Genomic DNA, 12,393 nt, shown 5'->3' with positions numbered 1-12,393 from the left:
AATATATATTTATAAGGTCTCGTTGGACGTTGGACCTTTTCTAAAGTTTATTTGGAAACATGACATTGATAAAGGTATATGATTTCTGAACATATTAAATATATTAACCGTTATTATAATGTTTTTTTTTTTAATATTATTTCGAAGTCTTTCGCTGTAAACTTTCCACATGAATTAATACGAATAAAGAGGTGCGTGATTTCACTGAATTTTAGGAATCATCATACTATCTTTGTTACTTTATTAAAAATAATTCGTTCCCTTCAATTAGAGCTTTTACTTTAAGTAAAATACATATTTGCATATTGGGGTGTCGCATTAGAAATACTTGCATATAAAACATGTTAGTATGGGACTGAATCGCACTAGTTTTTGCATACCTACCGTATTGAATCCGAGAGAATGTAATTTTATTGCTTGATATGACTTGTATGTTTTGTCCACCAATTTAAGCTCAAACGGTATAATTTCTTGTTTCTTCAAAAGCATTTTCACCGCTATTTTTACTTGTTCGTTTTCCTTATTTCCCTGTTCCTACTTTTTTCACTGCAAATATTTTATTTTCACGCTTTTGGCTTATTTACTTTCTCGTTCAATGAGCTTATATGTGTGTAAGTACAAAAATTCATTGACAAAGTGTAAAGAAGTCTGCGTTTTCTCTACGCAAACTGCAACACTTGCCCGCCCTTTCCGTGTTTATGCAAGCACTCGATTTTTTCCAATTTTTCTCATGCACATCTCCGACATCTTTTCATCTTTGATCTGCTAATGTTTAATTTTGGCGGGTTTTTCACATTGCGCTTCAATTCGCCTTCTTTTATTACGATTTCCTTTTTTACACTCTTAAATTTACCTTTTTATAGTTCAATTTTGTGTGTTTCGTTTCAATATTATTTTCTATTGTTTACTTTTATGATATTTTTCGTATCTTTAGCCTTGAAAGTCCTTGTGCACTAACTTCAACGTAGCATATTTCCTGCGGAACGCCACACCCCCATAATCAGCACACCACTTGCACTTCCACAACTCATTGCATTGCAGCATCTCCGCTACTTATAAGTGTCTTGTCTGTTGCGATCTAGCGCTTGGGTAAACAAGTTGAAAAGTTGGGCATCCTCACATGTTGCTCTTGTACGCCCATATATATTTTATTGTTGTTGGCGCAGTCCCTTCTGGCTCCTTGAGCGCACTATTGTCCATTTGTTTGCTTTCAACTCTTCCTGCCCGCATATCATTGAAACACTTTTACTTTTATATGCTCTTTGTCGCTCATCTGTCGCCCACTTTTCTTACGTATTTGTTGTTTTTGTTCTTTCAATTACCGAAAGTGCACTGATACTTACGCGCGCCGTTCGTACATTCTTCTAATGTTTTGCACCACTTTCGAGTCGGACCCCCGCCATTATGCTTGACTGTCTGTAGCAGCCATTTTGATTAGTTCTGTCAGCAAGATATTTGTCATTCCACTCGTTCATGCGTCGACTTGCTTATTCGCGCTGATTCCTTTACAACTGGGGCGTTTTTCGCTTTGACTTTATCACGAGTATCCACAGTGGCCTCACTGCCACGCACACATACACACACTTGCCCCTTCATAAGTTGGCTGACTACAATTTCGTTCACTTCACTCGCTGGTTTTCACATCATTAGACGTCGCCATTTCTCGGCCTTCTGGATTTCATGCTGACTTGTGTGCATGTCCTTGGTAAGTGGTGCTGCCAGACTATTACCCAACACTTATGAGAATTTATTTGCTTGTTTATTAGTTACGTCTGCGATTTCCCACCTCCTTCCTTCGTGTGTGTGCCGTGTTTGCTTTGCGTGTTAATGCCTACGTGTTCGTGTTCTCTATATTCACATTCTTGAGTGGTGGGGCGTGTCCGTCGGTGTGAACTTCGCCAAAACTGGGCTTTTAGCATATTTATTAAGTGTTTCCCTTGCAGGCTTGCCTCAATTGTGCATACAATTAGGTGAATGGCAAAATACATGCATATGTGTGTGTGTCGATGTGGCGTAACTTTTTATTTATGTCTGTTATTAGAATTCAGGTGAATTTCCATATAAAGGTTTAGTTTCCTTGGCATAACCACTTGTTCCAACGACATATTTATTAAGTACCGTTAAGTGCTGCGTGAAATTGCCATAATTTTGGAGGTGTTAAATTATGCTCGGCCATTAAGCTCGAATATGTTTATTTAACACTTTAAGGAATTCGTTTTTTTTTAAGACTTAAAAGTGTGGAAAAAATATTCAATTTAGTAAGAGTGAAAGACCCAAAACTGTGTATTAGAATGCAGAAAGCAGTTTCTTTGCATATTGGGTTTTCGTACTTCTAATTAAACTTATACTTATTTTTCTATATTTATAATGAACAATGAAGAACAAAAAGAGTAACATTTTGGTCGACCACTTTTTGCCATTTTTCTGCTAGAGACATTATTCCATCAATGTAAAACAAAAATTAAAAAAAATAGCGAATTTCTTCATTATTTTCACTAATTTTCGTAACTTTTTTTCAACTTCCTCAAATTTAATTTTGTTTTTTGGTTAAATGAAGCTTAAAATGACACAATTGGTAGCACTGGAGATATACGACTGAACCGACATCTGGTCTGGTTACCAGCCTTTCTGTCCAGTTAATAGAATTGTCCGCTTAATAGATTGTACTTAATAAACATTAACAGTATGCATGGTTAATGGAGATGATCACTTAGTAGAGCATCCATTTAATAGAGCTTTCACTGTATTTTTTATTTATGAATTGTTTTTACTATCCTATCACTTACCGATCCAAACGGGGTTAGATCGCCGAAAAAACAGCCTTTGGTCGGATGAAATCCGAGTCAATTCCGGTGCGAAGAACCGGCTGTCGTGGGAATACTATCCTATCTTCTAAGTTCCCTCACCCCGCAACTTTGGGGAACGTGTTCATATATCATAATGAATAACGAAAATTCAAAGGTAATCATTTAGGTTAACTGCTTAGCAACAACACGTGCACGCAGAGCAAATTAATTAAAGAGCACCTAACGTTTTCGACCAGAGTTGCCACATTACCTTAAATTCATTGTAAGTCCAAGTATGAATAAATAATGCTTAATTTCTAGGTGATTTTACTTTTATGTATATCGATATATTCAGGGATATTTTATAAAAATATTACCCGAAATTTCATATTCCAAAAATAATAGATAATAAAGAAAATAAATAAATAAAAGCAGCACGTCGACTAACCAACTAATTTTGTAAAAAGTTTGCCAATCTTAAAATACTCCATTTTTGATTCAAAAGGTGTCATCTGGGAACACCAACGACATCGCAGAGAACTGTTGTAGTTAACTGTCCATGACCTATACTGTACATATGTAAATAGCTGTATGCATTCGCTTGACGTGTGACGTCAAGGTGGCTGGAGAAATATGCAGTTTGCATATACTCAGTGTCAGTTGCAGAGCTAGCATATTTGCAATATATCATTACTCCTGCTTGGGTTGATGATATCCTAATTAAGCATTTAATTTTGACTGCAACGTATCACCTTTGTGGACGCCTATCAAGAAAGTTACGCACATTCAAACCGCTTGTAATATAATTTACTGCTGATCCGATCGAAATATCCGAGTTGTTGTTCTTCTCTTACAACAGGAGGTTGTCTTGTGGGGTATGACCATTAGTAATCATTTTGAACAGGTTTTGGAAAAAGCTAAAACTGTTTTAAATTGCGGGGTTGACTTCGTAGTAGCATTTATTTTGAGCTGCGTGAAGGGTATCGCTCGGAAGTAATGTAACGGCATTTAGCGAATGCAAAACAGTGAAAGTAATTAGAAATGCAAAACGATGAAAGTAATCAAACAACAAAAACATAAATAGTGGAGAGCACAACAACAATGAAATAACTGCAATATGACTGCGGTAATTGTGAGCATGAAAAGGCAATAACCGCTGCGCTGACAGCTGCAAAAAAGTTTGAATGACAATCGCGTGAAATACCACGCTGCCGGCGATAGTAGCAACAACAACTACAGCATTGACATTTTAACGTTGCCATAATAAATTCATTTGCCTACCGCACGAACGAAATAATATTGTCGTGTCACTTATCTCAGTCACCAATTGCCACAAAAGACAGCCGCCAAGCGCACATAAAATTTGTTGCAAGCAAATGAGAAAAGTAGCGAAGCACATGAAAAGCTGACAAACTTAATGACAGAGAATTCTTCAAAGCCAGAAGTCCAATGATAAACACATGCGCCGGTGACATTTTTATGGCCTTCTCTTTAATTTCTCCTGTTTTTTTTGTTTTGCTTGAGGAAATTAATTTTCGCGTTGTCATAAAATGAATTAAATTGAAATGAAATTTCAACCGGGGCTTTAAAGCGTTGTTGCACTGCCCTAAGTGATGATAATTGAACTGTGTTTTCGTCGCTACATGTCGTAGCATCGCGTACATCTATTAATTTCTTCATCAACTGACGGCTGGCATCACCCTCGAGTCAACGTCCCGCTGCAAACATGATGCACACAAAGATCGCCAGCATTGTTGCGTGTTGCACGTACAGTATACCATTCATTTGTGTGTGTGTGTTTGTAGTATATTTGTATATTGAGAGAACTAAGCGCACGCTACAGCGCGCCGGCTGCATGCAACACACTACAACGCTACGGTCAATCGTTGTGGGGTAGTTTTTAATTAATGTTCCACAGGCATGCAGCACCAGCGATCACATACGGCTTGAGTTTAGTGATGCGCATGCGCAATGTTAGTTTCTGCTTAAAATGAGTTATATTTTGCCTTAATTTAACTGACCCTCTTTTGACTTCATAAATGATTGCGCCAAGCGATTAACAGTGACATTCAGCGAATGCAGAGAAATTCTCAAACGCGTAAAAACGCCGCAAATAAAATTAAAGGTCATTGAATTTTAATATAACCAAATGAAATAAGTTTTGCTCGCAGTACTCATACACATACACATTTGCATTCAGTTACTTTGCTTCATAATTTTATTATTTATAATACAAATACATATGTTAGGTTAGTCTGGTAGATCAATTTGCCACGCATAGGCCAGTTTTCATTCTTTGCGAAGCTAAATAGAGTTCAGTTACGAGGACGCGGTTTTCCGTCGATTTTGCTGCGCAGTTTTCAGCGAAGATGTCGATAGGTGGCAGGTTAGCACTAGTTCAAGAGCCGCCGTTCGAGTTGTTCTTAAAGCTTCCGTTATGCACAGCGCAGTGAGCCTCTGAAACATTTCCATTGGCATCCGGTAGGTGGATTTACGTGCGAATGTCCACCATACTACTGCACCGTAGAGCAGAATTGGTCTTACCATCTTACCATAGCTGTGTGGCACCAGTGCATATACGTAGTACAAATACAAAGCTGAATAATTTTTTTAACATTTTATCTCTCTCTTTCTCTCTCTCTGTTCACGCAATGGATTATTTGACAGCACGTTTAGGACGTTTAGTTTCAAATTTAAAAATTCTGTTACACGCTACTGTATTCGCGTTTGTAATACGTATGCCTCACTGCAATAAAAAATAATAAAATTTCGTGAGCAATTTGTATGTGCGTTAACGACTGCAAGTCACAATGTGGCATTTCCGTTACCTTCATTTGATATGTTTCCCTATCGCCTTGGCGTGCAGTGTGCTGGTCATGTTCTGAGTCTTTTAATTTTCGCACGTTTGCTTTTACCTTGGCACCTTTTTTGTTGTTGTAGCTGCTGACACTTTTCCCGTTTGCATTCATATGCATATTACCGGAGCAAGTGTGTGTGTGCAACCAACCAACCAACCGTTAAGTGATGTCAAAGCCAAAGGTAAAAGTAAAACCAAAAGCGAAAACGAAAACGAAAGCGAATACCAACAAGGAAAAGGAAAATAAAGTTAAACGAAAATGCAACTTTTGTACACTTTTTGCAGTATATCCGCAGGCGTAACTTTCGCTCTCTCCTCAACTCAGCTCTTCGAGTGCGGTCCTTTTGGTTTGTTTCCAGTCTGAGTTCCGCATTGCTTGGCTAAAATATCTCATGCTGTATACATGTACCACCCTAATGAGCGTACCACCTCCGATATTTACTTCAAAAAAATTGCTCGCTGAATTTGTCGATCACAATTGTTTCTCAATTGACTTAATAATTAGTGCGAAGCGATATCCTTTGAGCGTCAAATTGAATTGCAAAAATTAAACTATACCAAAATTATAGCATGCAAGCAAAATAACTCTGAAAAATTGCATACACTTGTTAATTGCCAAAGTTATGCTATCGAAGCCATGCATATGCATGTACCTAAGCGTTGCACACCAATAACTGTAAATAATAAAAACATGGCAGTGTGAGTGCACGCTTGCAACAAATACGAATGCAAATTAATAACTTTTTCTGCAGCAAGGCAGTCGATTGCAGGTTCAAAAGCGACCACAGCCACAGGAATACACGCATATACAAGCTTGTTGGAATATTATATGTATGTATGGTATATTGAGTATAATAAATTAAAGTTATATTTCAAAGTTGAACACAGGAAATACTTTTGCACTTGTGCAACATAAATGCAATCAAGTGTAAAAATGCACATTAATGAAGTTAAAGCTTGTGAGCTATTTTTTCCTGCATCGCATGCCACACACGTGGAAAAATTCTTGTGAAAAGCAAGTAATTTAAATAAAAGTTTAAATAAAAAAATATGTAAATTGTGTAAATGCATTGGGTCAACACTGTTATTGTTGCACGCTGGTACAACTTTGCTTGGCCACGTTTGCGAGTAAACAAGTGTAAATTGATTTCAAAAGAAAAATATATCAGAATTAAGCTAAAAATTGATTACTATAGGTTACAAAAATGAGCAGCTTCTTCGAAAGGAAATTTCAGATCCATATCGCAAGAACTCTGGTCCTTCAGTTCTCGCGATATCGATCTGAAATTTAAGGTGTAAAACCAGTCATACTTGTATAGAGTAAAGACAGCCGGATGTTCGAAAATCCTGATATTAGTTATATAGGGGCTATGCTAACCGTGCGATTCTGTACTGTGATACAGTCACAAGTCTCTAAATTTGAGATTTTAAGTTAGAGACAATTTTTGTGACTTAAGACAATTTTGCTATTCTGTAAGTGACGGTCACAAAATCTATTACATTTCATTATTCAGAGATGTTTTTACACTTGAATGAAAATAAATATGGCGATAACAAATATTACACTTTCTATAACAAAGTCAAAAAACATAAATACCAATAAAAATAAAAATATATGTTGACTTTGTTCCATAATATTTACGAAATTTATGTAAAATTGATTTATTTTTAATCTCTTCGTGTTTGAGTTGCTTACGAAATATAAAAAAACGAATATCGATTAATTTCTATGATGTTCTTTATTCAATATATGTGACCTGGTCTATGGAAAGGGGAAGGGGGCTTAGGTGTCAAAAAATCAATTTTCACTTTTTAGTTGATTCGGATGGAAGATGAGATGCTTTTTCACGTGATGTGATAGTTTTCGCACGTTAGCTCCCTTTTCGTAGACCAGGTCACATATTCAAAATGGCAAACGAGAGTTCTTTTTAGTTTTGTGACCTGCTAACTATCAGGTTTCAAATTTGATTCAATATTTTGAGACTAACGCTAGAGACTGTTTAGTGAATAGTAACTAGTCACAAATTGAGACTTTACCTCAAAATGTCTCAAATAGTGACTAGAGACTACTTACAGAATTCCACTATAAGTTTTCGCTCAAATTTATCTATTTTAGGCACAAAAATACCCCGTTATGAATAAAACATGCTCTCTTATTTTCATTTCGACAACTTACATATTGGCCGATATACTCGTATAATTTACTGTACAAAGTCACCCGGAAGTTCGAAAATTTTTATATTGGGTATATGGGAGCTAAGGGAAGTATTGGTCCTGTTCAATCCATTTTTGACATACAGACATACCATTATAAGAGAAGGATTATCCCTTAGTTTCAGTTACATATATCACACATTGACCGACCTTTTCGATCAAAAGTCAATTATACATAGTTACCGGAGTCTAAATACTCGAATTTCAGCAATTTTTGGTCAAAAGGTGGCACAAGTGCAAAGTTTTATACCGTTATATTAATTAGGTATCGGTAGAAGTTCTTATAAGATTTACATTCAGCAAATTTGGTTGTTGTAGCTTTAGTGGTTCAGAAGATATGTACATTAAACTTGTTGGAGGGCGAGGCCACGCCTACTTTTACAAAAAAGTTTTCCCATAGTTAGGACGGACGGACGGGCAGACAGACCGTCACTCGAATTTCAACTCCTATCGTCATCGTGATCATTTATATAACATATATGTATATAAACCTATATCACTCTCGCTTAGTTTTAGATGATTCATACAACTATTAGGTGAACAACACTATAATACTCTGTAGCTACATGTTGCAAGAGTGCAATAAGGTAGTAGACGTGTTTTACGTTCTGCCAACTTTGAGCTTAGAATATTTGGTATTTATGCTCCGCACTTTGATATGTTAATGGAAACCTTTTATTATTTCTAAGAATGTCTACTCCCGTATCCTAGTACTGAAATTTAATATTTCGCTTGTTCCCAACACATTTGGTTCTGCATCAGTTTGTACAGAATTTTAACATCCATTTGCTTTGTCTTTTTCGCAGATCCATTTGAACAAAGACAAATCAACAACAACAAAAGCGCTTCCAACGAAACAAATTGCGAAAGTCGTAACCTCGCATAGCTTTAGTCTCTCAGAAAGCAGCTGGCGCACACCTGGACATGGAACGGAGGAGCAAACAAATATCGAAATAGACGAAGAACGCACCCAACCCATGAAAGAATAGCAGCGACAGCAATAACAAAGGTGAGGAACGCATAAAGCGAGCTTTTAGAGTAAACATATTGAATACAAAGCGAACGCCCCCGTACGAAGGCACAAAGCTAGCGGGCGCATGCTACCAAGTTGGAAGTAATGTGTTGACGCACTTGTTCCCCGGTAAAACATTCCTTTAGAACTTCTTTTCCTGCGCAACTAAACTCGTTCGCCTGCTCAAAGGTGAGCAGATGTAGGAGAAAATAGAAAATATGCACTTGGGGAGTTGTCAGGGCGGAGCTGCGCCTCTAGAAGAATTTACATAAGTACAACCTGGTTTAACGGAAGAGTGAGGTAAATCCGGTGGAGGGCATACGCCCGCCCAACAATAAACAAGAACATGCATATACTTGTATACGCACACACAGGCGCCTTTGTATGTGTGCTGTAAGGGCAAACAGGTTAAAAGCCAAGGCAAATGGCTGCGCTTTAAGTGCCTTTCTCCATTCTTCTCGACTGCTCCACTCTTTGTGCGCCTTACGAATTGCCTTTAATAGCTGGCATACAAACTTGCAACAAAGCAAATCTTTTTCGCAATTTTATAATAACAACAACAAAATATAAGGGTGAAAACACCAAAATCCGACTGCATTGTCGAATTTTTTTTTTTATTTTTTCTCCTCCGCATTAAGCGCTCCGGAAAATCCTACCTTTCACGCCAATTTGTGGCTGTCAGGTTAGTTGGGGCGGGGTAAGGCGCTGTGCTTGGAGATTTAACTTGTATTTTGCAAGTAAAGTTCGTTTTCTGTTTGTAATTTTTACTCTTACCTTCCGGGTTTGGCTCACAAATTGGTTGCATGTTGCCAACAAGATTAACCTCTGCATTATGTATTCTCACTCATTTGTGCATTATTTTGCACGCCACAATCGCTAAATGAAGTTGCAAGTAAGTGCTGGTGCATAAGTATCGAGTGTTTTAGGTAGTGTTGTTGGTAGCGCTAGTTTGTCGAAATGTGTTTGGCTACCTGGATTATTATGTGCAATGTCAGTGATGACTGCATGGAGTTTAAGGTTATGAACACAGCTTAATGAATTTGTTGGCAATGCAGCTCAAAACTTTCGATTGTATGCGTTAGACAATAAAAGTTGAAAACTATGTAGCAAGGTTTTCACAAATTTATGTTACCTTAAGAAAGTTTAGTTAGCTCAACTACAGAGTTTTTAATAAGTTTTAAATATTATAATCGTTGTCTAACGCATTAAGGGGTTAGGGGTAGTCAGAGGCACGAAAAAAGTAGAATTTTCAGTATTTTTTGTCTAAATTTTTGGGAAAAAATCGACAGTTAATTCGTCTTAAAAAATCGAAATTTTTGAAAAGAAAAAAATTCTTCGATCAGGCCGGAGTTTATTATGTATTCTAAAAACTGTATTAATTTCATTAAAATCTACTGAGCGGTTTTCGAGTTACAGTTGTCACCAGTTCAAAAAACACAGTTTTGAGTAAAACGGGTTTAAAGTTTCACACTAGCGCTTTGAAGTGCCCGAGCTCTCTTTGTTATTTGTCGAATAACTCAAAAACTAATTATCGAATCAACGTGAAATTTTCAGAGAATATTACACTTAACGAAAATTCAAAAAAAAATTAATTTTTTGAAAATTCTGACCTAACCCCTTAAAATGGGTGTTCAAACATTATTAATATTAAAATCATATTGAAAGATGAAATTAATATTATAAGTAGTAGATATTGGGAAATATATTTCCTTTCATAAGCTAGAACAAAAGCCGTTGGAAATGGTAAAAAGTGTAAAAAATCCTTGAAAAAGAAAGATAAAAGAACAGAAATGAAAATAAAAATAATTTATGGGGTATCTGAAGTCGGGAAGAGCAAGGGCAGGTTCAATATTTAAGAGTTAAAAACGGGTTTTCCCGATTTCTGGATATAAAATGTGAGTCCTATATGCGAAGTAGTAGATAATTAATAAATCTACAGCTTTTTTAGTAATTCGTTTTTCACCTAGCCTCAAAATATTTGTAAAAAATTAAAGTAACCAACTCTCCCGTCAAAAAATGCAAACTAAGTCCTGTGCTGTACTTTGGCGCATGGGGTTTAATAGAATCAGTACACTATAGTAATACACTTTACAAATTGCTTATTCAGACTGTAAGACTGTTTTTGAATTAATAAAATAACCTCAAAAGTATGCGCCTATTTTCAAGGAATGTAAGGCATAGCCATACACACACACGTATACATATAAGTTCACATGTGCTACACACAGAGGTTCATCAACTTTCTTTCCGGGGCTTTTGTTAACCATGGTTGATGTTCGGCTCCATAGAAAATATGCCGTCATTATAATCATTGGTACTTTTATGCCTATTTGTGTCTTTTCTTCAACTTTTCCTCAATTACTTACTTATGTACTTGTCTGCTTGTTGGTGGCGGGTTGCGATTCTTCACCGCCTTTTCTTTCTAGAGCTTCTCCGCTGCTTTTGCTGGTGCGCACTTTCATTAGAGTCGCACTTTGTTCTTTGACGGCTATCACTTTACTTGTAGGTGCAGTTATGTTCATTTGGCTGCCCTGCAACTCCACTTCTCATCACTTAATTACTTTCTTTGCACAATGTTTATTTCTGCCACTTTCTTGATTCAAATTCCATGTTTCATCCTCTGCATTGCCTTGTTTCATAAAGAACAAAGAGCGGCATGTTCGGTTTTTACTTGCTTTCATTCCAACAGCAGGAGATTGGTGGAAATGCCCGACGTCTTTTCAAACCGCCACGAGGAAATGATCTCAGAGTAGTTTTACACTCGCCCATTGACAGCTGTCGCTTTTACGGGTATTTTGTAATTTCCCAAATTGCGCGAAGGCCTAATGAGCATGTCATAAGTTTCCATTAAATTAGAGAGTTGTTGGCAGCAATGGCAGTTGGCGTTGGTGCGGCGCAGCGCCGCGTTTTCATTTTCATTTCGTTAGCAACGCTGTCCTCTTTTCAAGCCTCTTCGGCCAGCGTCGCTCTAAATTGGCTTAGTTACCAGCGTTGCCATACTTGTTGATGGAAATGTTTGTGTGTGGGTGTGTGTGTGTGGGGGGGGGAATGTGTGCACAGACATAATTTTCTATTTGTTTGTGTTTTTATGTGCTTTCCTTACAATTTGCTCGTCTAATGACTCACGTTTAATCCTGCAATGATGGCGGATGTGTTCTAATTTCATTCGATTTAAATTAAGCGCTTCATTTAAAAGAACATTCATCGTCGCGAAGTCGTCATTTTCATAATGTTTCTAATTATTTGAGCTCATTTTGGACTGGCGAAATGTCGATAGGAACACTGTCAACTAATGAGTAATTGACGGGTTTTGGGTTTTTTATTTGGAGTGTGTTCTCATTAAACAAGAATTTGATTGTTGACTATTGACAGGTTTTCTTTTTGAGCATCTCAGGTTTATAGAGAAAAATCGATCGGTATGGAGTTTGTTACTATTTAACGTGGGTTTAGGAACGAACAGTAATTACAACGATTGCAACATGTTGCTACAGAGTATAAAAGTTTTGTTCATCTAACGTTTGTAC

The 12,393-nt window shown here is 37.0% G+C and overlaps 1 protein-coding gene across 1 annotated transcript in view; it reads left to right on the top strand.

Moving 5' to 3' along the window:
- LOC126758723 (furin-like protease 1) overlaps positions 1 to 12,393 on the top strand; it is a 267,237-nt gene that overhangs the window by 126,054 nt on the left and 128,790 nt on the right. The window contains exon 2 of the mRNA XM_050473088.1: positions 8,664 to 8,866. The gene's annotated coding sequence lies outside the window, so the exon portion shown is untranslated. The remainder of the gene's footprint in view (positions 1 to 8,663; positions 8,867 to 12,393) is intronic.

This window comes from Bactrocera neohumeralis, chromosome 2 (assembly GCF_024586455.1).
Source record: "Bactrocera neohumeralis isolate Rockhampton chromosome 2, APGP_CSIRO_Bneo_wtdbg2-racon-allhic-juicebox.fasta_v2, whole genome shotgun sequence".
Classification (NCBI taxonomy): domain Eukaryota; kingdom Metazoa; phylum Arthropoda; class Insecta; order Diptera; family Tephritidae; genus Bactrocera; species Bactrocera neohumeralis.
The sequence above is the reverse complement of the archived record's forward strand: the minus strand, read 5'-3'. Positions and strand labels throughout refer to the sequence as shown.